The sequence below is a fragment of the Pistacia vera genome, unplaced genomic scaffold (assembly GCF_008641045.1).
Source record: "Pistacia vera cultivar Batoury unplaced genomic scaffold, PisVer_v2 Contig1052, whole genome shotgun sequence".
Classification (NCBI taxonomy): Eukaryota; Viridiplantae; Streptophyta; class Magnoliopsida; order Sapindales; family Anacardiaceae; genus Pistacia; species Pistacia vera.
Genome location: NW_022195085.1, coordinates 12,413 through 22,505, shown reverse-complemented (window position 1 = coordinate 22,505; position 10,093 = coordinate 12,413). Strand labels below are relative to the sequence as shown.

The following is a 10,093-nucleotide window of genomic DNA, read 5'->3' as shown; positions in this document are numbered from 1 at the left end:
TTTCTCCAATACTTTGCAAAATCCTTGAAAAAGTAAGGTGATTAAGTGTTTATGAGTGTTAAGGAGTGGAGTAGTGGGAAGAAAATTCACTAGAAACACTCTGGATTGAAGGTGGAAGTGTTTGGTTCTTGGAAGTTTTTGGAAGTTTTTGCGAAAAATGAAGAGTCATCGCGAGTTTATATAGAAAGCAGACTTCGCCGCGGCGAAGTTCTTGAACCATTCGTTTAATACGTTCGATGCTGTGGCGAAGACAAATTCTCGCCGCAGCGAACTTTGGCAGTGAGTACAACGCCGCGGCGAAATCTGGAATTCCATTAAGTCCAATTTTGGGCAGTGTGTACAATGCCGCGACAAAGAATAAACTTCGCCGCGGCAAAATCTGGAGAATTCAGATTCTTTCCAATCTTTGATCATTCACCTGAAACACCAAAAGACAAACAAAATTAAACTATTTCCTAAGTCAAAAAACACAAAAACAACATTAAAACAACTAAAACAAAAAAATGAGAACACTTGGGTTGCCTCCCAAGAAGTGCTTGTTTATAGTCGGAAGCTCGACTTTCTCAAGTCCTCATTCCGAAATGTCGAGTTTGACTGGTAGTGACTTACAACTCAATGCCCCATCAATGTATGGCTTCAATTGCTACCCATTAACCTTAAATGTCCCTTTTTCTTCATGTGAAATCTCCACAGCCCCGTATGGGTAGACTTCTGTAACTATGAAGGGTCGGGACCATCTAGACTTAAGTTTTTCGGGAAATAGCCTAAGTCTAGAATTGTATAGCAAAACTTTCTAACCCACTTCAAAGTTTTTCTTCGTGATATGCTTGTCATGCCACATCTTGGTCTTTTCTTTGTAAATACGAGCATTCTCATAAGCTTCATGACGAAACTTGTCAAGTTCATTCAATTTCAGCATTCTTTCCTCCCCAGCAGCTTGTAAATCCTTGTTTAGCTGGTTGACTGCCCAATATGCCTTATGCTCAAGTTCCACCAGCAAGTGACATGCCTTCCCAAATACCAATCGGAACGGAGACATACCAATTGGAGTCTTGAATGCAGTGCGATACGCCCATAATGCATCATCTAACTTCCGTGACCAGTCCTTCCTGGATGCGTTAACTATCTTCTCTAAAATTCTTTTCAGCTCTCTGTTTGACAGTTCCACTTGTCCACTGGTCTGAGGATGGTATGGTGTAGCCACTTTATATTTCACTCCGTATTTTCCCAAGAGAGCATCAAATTGCCTATTGCAAAAATAAGATCCCCCATCACTGATGATTACCCGTGGTACTCCAAATCTTGAGAAAATGTTCTTCCTCACAAAGTTAACCACCACTTTGGCATCATTGGATCGTAATGCAACTGCTTCCACCCATTTCGACACATAGTCCACAACCACCAAGATGTACACATTTCCATATGAATTCGGGAAAGGGCCTCTGAAGTCAATCCTCCTACACATCAAAAAGTTCAACAACTAGAATGTTACTCAACGGCATCTCATCTCTCCTTGAAATATTTCCACTACGTTGACATTGGTCACATTCTTGAACCACCCGAAAAGCATCTTTGAATAGAGTTGCCCAATAGAATCCAGATTGAAGGACCTTAGCTGCTATTCCAGTCCCTTCAAAGTGACCACCAACTTCCTTCTCATGGCAATGCCTTAATACTCTCCATCTCCTCTTTCGGGACACATCTACATATCATCTTATCTGCACAGTGTTTATACAGAAATGGTTCTTCCTAGAAATAGAACTTTAAGTCAAAGAAAATTTCCTCTTCTGCTGGAAAGTCATGCCATTTGGGAGCACTCTCGATGATAAGTAATTTGCAACATCTGCATACCAAGGTGTTTCTTCAACTCTCATCAGTTTCTCATCTAGGAATGTCTCCTTGATTTGAGTTTCCTCTTCACTTCCCTGGTTTGGTCATTCAATCCTTGATAGATGATCTACCACCACATTTTCTGACCCCTTTTTGTCTCGAATTTCTAATTCAAACTCTTATAGTAGTAGGATCCATCTAATCAACCTGGGTTTTGCTTCTTGTTTTGCCAGCAGGTGCTTGAGTGTTGAATGGTCCGTGTAGACAAGCACCTTAGCACCTAGCAAATAAGACCAAAATTTGTCAAATGCAAAAATGACAGCTAAAAGCTCTTTTTTAGTAGTAATGTAATTCAACTGTGCATCGGTTAGTGTCTTGCTAGCATACTGAATTACATGCAAAACCTTATTCTGTCGATGTCCTGAAACAACTCCTAATGCAACATCACTAGTATCACACACCAATTCAAATGGGAGTTCCCAATTCGGAATTGCAATAATGGGTGCAGACACTAATAATTTCTTAAGAGTTTGAAAAGCATGCATGCATTCATCATTAAAATCAAAAGAAGCATCTTTTATCAACAAATTGCAAAGAGGTTTTGAGATTTAAGAAAAATCCTTTATAAATCTTCTATAGAACCCCGCATGCCCCAGGAAACTCTAAACTGCTTTAACATTTGCTGGTGGTTGCAGCTTCTCAATCACTTCTGTTTTGGCTCGATCCACTTCAATGTCATCCTTTGAAATTCGGTGACTAAGCACTATTCCTTCCTGAACCAAGAAGTGACATTTCTCCCAATTGAGCACCAAATTTGTATCCTGACTTCGCTGCAAAACAAATAAAAGGTTAGACAAGCAATCATCAAAAGAAGAACCAAAAACAGAGAAGTCATCCATAAAGACTTCTATGAACTGCTCCACCATGTCACCAAAAATTGACATCATGCATCGCTGGAATGTGGCCGGTGCATTGCATAACCCAAAAGGCATCCTTCTGTAAGCAAAGGTACCATAAAGACAAGTGAATGTCGTCTACTCTTAATCTTCAGGAGCGATGGCAATCTGATTATAACCTGAAAAGCCATCCAGGAAACAATAATAATCATGCCCTGCCAGTCTTTCCAACATTTGATCGATGAAAGGAAGTGGAAAGTGATCATTTCTTGTTGCTTCATTCAACTTTCTGTAGTCGATGCACGCCCTCCAACCCGTGACCGTCCTAGTCGGTATCAATTCATTGCTTTCGTTCTTTATTACCATGATACCTCTTTTCTTTGGAACCACTTGCACTGGGCTCACCCAAGGACTGTCTGAAATAGGGTAGATGATACCTGCATCTAAGAGCTTCACCACTTCCTTTCTCACCATTTCCTTCATAAAAGGATTCAATCTCCGTTGTGGTTGCATTCTAGGCTTGAAATCATCTTCCATGAGTATCTTGTGCATACAAAGAAAAGGAGAAATGCCTTTAATGTCGGAAATGGTCCATCCAATGGCTGATTTATGCTCTCGTAATACTTGAACCAATCTCTCTTCCTCCACTTTATTCAGCTTTGCATTGATGATCACCGGAAAGCTTTTTGATTCACCAAGATACACATATTTAAGGTGAGATGGTAAAGGCTTCCGTTCAAGCTTAGGAGGTTCCTTCGTTTTTTCCTCTTCCTTCTCTTTTTCTATGTCAAACTCTTCAAATTATGGATCTTGTGTTGTTTCTATCGGTTGGAGTGATTCCAACAACCTAGCACACTCATTCTTCTTCGGCTCTTCCACATCAGTTGTTTTGGATTGGGCAATGCAAGCTTCTAAAGGTAGATGAAGGGTGTTCTCTTTGATGGTATCTGCTACAAGTCTATCCACCAAATTCACACTAAAACATGAATCTGATTCTGAATCTGATTCTGAATCTGATGGAAATTTCATTGCTTCGAATACATTAAATGTCACCGTTTCATCTTAGACCCTTAGGATCAACTTTCCTCCTTGTACATCAATTAAAGCTCTCCTAGTAGCAAGAAATGGTCGTCCCAAAATGAGAGGAATTTCCTTGTCTTCTTCCATATCCAACACAACAAAGTCCACTGGAAAAATGACTTTGTCCACCTTAACTAGCACATCTTCAACAATGCCCCGTGGATGCTTAATGGATCGATCTACAAGCTGCAACAATATAGTTGTATGTTTCACTTCACCAATCCCTAATCTCCTGAAAACAGAAAAAGGCATTAGATTAATACTTGCACCCAGATCACACAAAACTTTATCAAATGCAATATTTCCTATAACACAAGGGATAGTAAAACTCCCTGGATCCTTAAGTTTTGGAGGTAGCTTCTTCTGTAGAATGGCACTGCACTCCTCTGTAAGCATCATTGTTTCTTCCTCTTCCAACTTTCTCTTGTTTGCTAAAATGTCCTTGAGGAACTTAGCATAGCTCGGCATCTGCTACAAGGCATCTACAAAAGGAATGTTAATATGCAGTTTTTTAAATACCTCAAGGAATTTTGTGAACTGCTTATCTTGATTTTTCTTTCTGAGCCTCTTTGGAAAAGACACAAGAGGCTTGTGATGTGCCAACTCTGGTCGTACCTCAAGAAATGGTACTTTTTCCTTCTTCTATTTTGGCATCTTTGGCATCTTCGGCTCTTCTTCTCGGAGATTCTTCGGCTCTTCCTCTGTAATGATTTCTTCTTCGACTTCTTCATCAGAATCTTCCCTTTCTTTTGGTGAGCCCTCTTCTTTCCCTCTTTGATCAACCTCTTCCAAAACGGTTCCACTCTGTAAAGTTATTGCATTTGCTTGCTCACGTGGATTTGTCACTGTGTTACTTGGTAGGGAACCTTGAGGTCACTCATTCAGCTTTCAGCTATTTGACCCATTTGTACTTCTAAGTTTCAAATGGATGCCCCTTGGTTTCTGAAATTTGCCCGCGTCTCACTCATAAAACCTGGGGTTTCTTGCATGAACTTTCTGAACATATCTTCCAACTTCAAAACTCTTTGATCCCCTGGTTGATTATTCACCCCTAGTTGATTGTTTGGCATTGTTCTTTGATTCCATTGGTTATTCTGATGATTCTGATTGTTCTGATTATTCTGATTGCCCCAAGACAAGTTTGGATGATTTCTCTAACCAGGATTGTACGTGTTGGAGAAAGGATTGTTCTGTTGTCTCTGATTCCCAGCCAAATAATTGACTTGTTCTGATGATGAAGATGCTGAAGCAAAAGTGTTCCCCACTTGACATTCATTGCTCGCATGGTTACCTGCACAAAAATCACATGTTACTTGAGGTGTTTGAATTGAATTTACTTGCATGCCTCCTAATTGTTTCTAAAGTGCTGTCAGTTGGGCTGAAATGGCCGTGTAAGCATAAACTTCATGAATACCCATAGACTTCTTTGGATGAATTCTTTCATTGGGTCTCTGATAGTTGTTACTAGCCAGGACTTCAAGTAACTCATATGTTTCTTCAAGTGTCTTGTTTTGCAATGCTCCTCCATTTGCTGCATCCACCATTGTTTGCACATTTGTTAGCAACCCATTATAGAAAGTTTGGACTTGCATCCAAACAGGCAAACCATGGTGTGGACACTTTCTCAACAATTCCTTATATCTCTCCCATGCTTCATAAAGTGATTCATTTTCTTCCTGGAGAAATGATGTGATATCATTTCTCATCTTTGCAGATTTCGCTGGAGGGAAGTATTTAGTCAGAAACTTTTGAGCCAATTCATTCCAGGTTGTGATTGTTCCTGCTGGTAATGCCATTAACCATCCCTTTGCTTTATCCCTTAATGAAAAAGGAAATAATCTTAATCTGGTGGCGTTGTCTGACACTCCATTTGATTTGAAGGTATCGCATATATCTAAGAAGTTTGCAATGTGTGAATTTGGGTCTTCCTTCATATCTCCCCTAAATTGTACCAACTGTTGTATCATTTGGATGATTGCCTGCTTTATTTCAAAATTGTTGGCCTGCACCGGTGGTCTAGCGATACTTGGACCACCACCATCAATGGAGGGAACTGAGAATTCCCTCAAAGTTCTGGTTTCAGCCATCTCAATCACTATCGCTTCTCGTTCTCTTCTCTCTCTGTTAAGTCTTCTTGCGGTTCTTTCAATCTCTGGATCATTAGGAACCACTGGATGACGTCTAGCTCTTCGTATAAACTACACAGATAGAAAGAGAGTGTGAGATCACAAGCGAACAGAAAAGAAACAGCAAAATTAAACTAGAAAACAATTAAAACTAAAATTAAACTTCAATCTAGCTAAAACCAGAAAAATTCAATATTAACACAAAATTAATCCTCGGCAACGGCACCAAAAACTTAATGCGTTGAATTTACAACATGCAATGTATAGCAAGTGCACTAGTCGTAAAAAGTAATAAAGTGATAAGTAGAGTATCGTTCCCATGAGGATTGCGTGTTAAGCATTGATTTTCCTAGTTTTGTATCAAGTTGGAGTAAACGAAAGATGTTTGGATTTGCAAGAGAAAAATCAAGCTAAAGTTAAAACAAAAACCACTACGTAATTTAAAAGCTAATTAATGACCGCAAAATCAATTGAAGAGAAATATCAATTAAAACAAAGCGGTTAGGATTTTGATTTCACTAGGATTTTATGAATTAATTTACGATTTTTGTTACTTTTACATTCACATGCAAGGATTGTAAATCGGACACTCTAATATGTAAAACATACCTTCTCAGGCTATGTTTTCCTACTTATCCCTATTAAGCTTCCGTACCCAACAATTTGAAGGTTAATAGTTCCAAGTCCGTTAATCTAAATGGAATCCTAAATTGATTTCATGGATTCTCAAACCTATCTCTAGCATTCAATCAATCAATGGCATTTACCCTAAGAGGCTAATACATGATTCACTTCTCAGTCTCATCATGCTCAACAAGTGATTTCAATAAAAACAAGAGTAAATACACAATCCATGCAATAGAATGTAAAAGCAACATCAATTTATTGATTAGACATTAAAATCCCAATTACATCAAATCCCTAACCCAAAAGTGAGTTAGTTCATACTAAAAATAAAGCAATTCAAAATAAAAGCTACAAACAAAGAATTCAGCATGATGGAATAACGAAAAGAGAGTAAGATCTTCCCTAATTGATGAGCCCAAAGACTTCCAATCTTTAATTTCTCTCTTCTTTTTCCAAAACAAAGTCGAACCCCCACTAAAATAACTAAGTCCCACTTATATAGTTGATCCCTCAACCCGAAGACTCTCTCAAAACAATTAAAATGCATAGTTTTAATAACTATAAATTCCAGACTTCGCCGCGGCAAAGAATAAACTTCGTCGCAACAAAGAATAAACTTTGCCGCGGCATCGTTGGAATTAATTTCACAAATTGACCCGAGAGTTTCTCACTGCGGCAAAGAATATACTTCGCCGCGGTGAACTTTTTTGAACTATTTTGAAATTACGCAACTGCCCTCCGCTTGCTTCCTTGCTTGAATCTTCAATCTTTAGTGATCTCCAATAGGAACAGGCTTCATAGTGCTTCGAAACCGCATCAGAACTTCCCCGAATCCTGAGATTCACTTGCTTCTGCGTCCAGAAACTCAATTCCACTTAGTATTTGCTCTAACTGCACGTTTTGGCCTGAAACATAAAATATATGAAATTAAGTTGCAATTCAGGTACAAACGAAAGAAGAAGTATCCAAAATCCAACCAAAAAGCCTAGATAAAACAGTATAATCCTAAGATTATCAGCTCACTCGTGGCAGCGTGCATGTAGGTATGCTCTCTTGGGTACAATCCTCATCCACATACACTACCGACGGACTGTACAAATATTGTATCTCTCTGCTATGGCTGCTTGATAATTCAAGAATTATACTGTTTTAATTAGGCTTTTTGGCCAGATTTTAGATATTTCTTAGTTCATTTATGCCTGAATTGCTACTTAATTCTATACATTTTGTGTTGCAGGCCAAAATGGACATTTTGAGCAAATAATGAGCGAATTAGAGTTTCTAGACCTAGAAGTAAGCGGATCTCAGAATTTGGGAGAGTTTTGAAGCAAAGTGAAGCACTATGAAGCTTATTCCCATGGGAGAGCATCAAAGATCGAAGATTTAAGCAAAGAAGCAAGCGGAGGACAATTCTGTAATTTTAGAATTCTCATGAAGTTTCGTCGCGGCGAAAGAAGTTAAGCACGAGAGTCCTTTTTACCTCGTCGCCGCGGCGAAACTCTTTCTTCGCCGTGGTGAAGTCTGCGAATTTTAGTTTCTCCAAAACGCACAGTTTTATTTTATAAAAGTTTTAGGTCTTTTGGGCGAGCTATATAAGAAAAACCTTGCCATTTTGAGAGGGTTCGTCTAGTTTTTGTCTGGTTTTCATTGAATTTTGAATAGATTTGACATTTTTGCTGAGAAAGTGAGAAGGTTTGAGATTCAACCTCGTGGATTCTTCAACTAAGGGAGATTTCTTTTCTTTTCTCTTTATTTCAGTATGTTGAATGCTACTTTTACTGTTTTTCTTGCTGTTTGTGTTGATTTAATTATGAACTAACCCATTTTGGGTTAGGGTTTTGATGTAACTCGGATTTCTATGGGTTAATCAATTGATTATTGTTATTTTTATATTCTATTGCACAGATTGTGTGGTTATTCTGTTTTTATTGATTTTATTTGATGAATATGACGAGATTGAGAAATGAATCATGTTGAGCTTCTTGGGTAATCACCATTGTAATATTGAATGCTACAGATAGATTTGAGAATCAATGAAATTAATCTAGGATTCCATTAGCTTAATGAACTTGATCTATTATTCTTCAATATGTTGGGTGCGGAAGTTTAATAGGGAAAAGTAGGAATTCATAGCCTGAGAAGGTATGTTTGACAACTTAGAGAATTCGATTTACAATCCGTGCATGTGAGTGTGAAAATAGCATAATCCGTAAAATTAATCCATAGAGTCCGAATGAAGTCAAAACCTTAACCGTTTGTTAAAATTGATATTACTTTTGCTTTAAATTCTTGCTCTCATTAATTAGTTTTTAATACTTAGTAAGTTTTGTTTTTAGTTTATTTTCTAATCTCCCATTAATCCAAACAATTTCGATTTCTCCAACTTGAAAAACACTTAGAAAAATTATTGCTTAACAATCAATCCTCGTGGGAACGATACTCACTCATCACTTTATTACTTTGTGCGACTAGTGCACTTGCTATCATTGCATGTTGTAGTTACAACACATCAAGTTTTTGGCGCCATTGCCAGGGATTGAGTTTTGTGTTAACATTGAGTTTTCTTGTGTTAGCTAGATTGGAGCTTTATTTTTCTTTGTTTAATTGTTTTTAGTTTAATTTTGGTTGTTCTTTTTGGTTGGCTAGTGATCTCACTTTTTCTCTCTTTCTTTGTAGTTTATGCGAAGAGCAAGACGTCAGCCAGTGGTTCTTGTTGATCCTGAGATTGAAAGAACCACTAGAAGACTTAACAAAGAAAGAAGAGAAAGAGAGGCTACAGTTGAACCAGAGGTCATAGTTATTGAGATGGTAGAAAATAGAACATTAAGGGAATTCTCAGTTCTCTCAGTTGATGGCAGTGGGTCGAGCATAACTAGACCAGCGGTACAAGCCAACAACTTTGAGATAAAGCCGGCAATTATCCAGATGATACAGCAGTCAGTACAGTTCAAGGGAGATTTGAAGGAAGATCCAAATCTGCACATTGCAAATTTTTTAGAGATTTGTGATACTTTCAAGTCAAACGGAGTGTCAGATGATGCCATCAGATTGAGACTATTCTCTTTCTCATTGAGGGATAAGGCAAAGGGATGGTTAATGGCACTACCATCAGGAACGATCACAACATGGAATGATTTAGCATAGAAGTTCCTGACCAAATTCTTTCCTCCAGCAAAATCAGTGAAATTGAGAAATGATATCACATCTTTTCTACAGGAAAAGTCTGAATCATTATATGAGGCGTGGGAAAGATACAAGGAACTACTAAGGAAGTGTCCACACCATGGGTTGGCGGTTTGGATGCAAGTCCAAACGTTTTGCAATGGATTGATGGTTAATGTGCAAACCATAGTAAATGCAGCATCGGGAGGTGCATTGCAAAATAAGACACCCGAAGAAGCTCATGAGTTGCTTGAAGTTTTAGCAAGTAACAACTATCAAAGACCTAATGAGAGGGTGCAGCCGAAGAAATCTATGGGTCTTCATGAAGTTGATGCATACACAGCCATTTCAACCCAACTCACAGCACTTCAG

At 38.3% G+C, this 10,093-nt stretch overlaps 2 non-coding genes across 2 annotated transcripts; one reads left to right on the top strand and one right to left on the bottom strand.

Moving 5' to 3' along the window:
* Nucleotides 1-5,408: 5,408 nt before the first annotated feature.
* LOC116128133 lies at nucleotides 5,409-5,515 on the top strand. The gene has a single exon (XR_004127701.1). It is a non-coding gene; the product is annotated as a small nucleolar RNA R71 (small nucleolar RNA).
* Nucleotides 5,516-9,742: 4,227 nt separating this feature from the next.
* LOC116128144 lies at nucleotides 9,743-9,849 on the bottom strand. The gene has a single exon (XR_004127703.1). It is a non-coding gene; the product is annotated as a small nucleolar RNA R71 (small nucleolar RNA).
* Nucleotides 9,850-10,093: the final 244 nt, after the last annotated feature.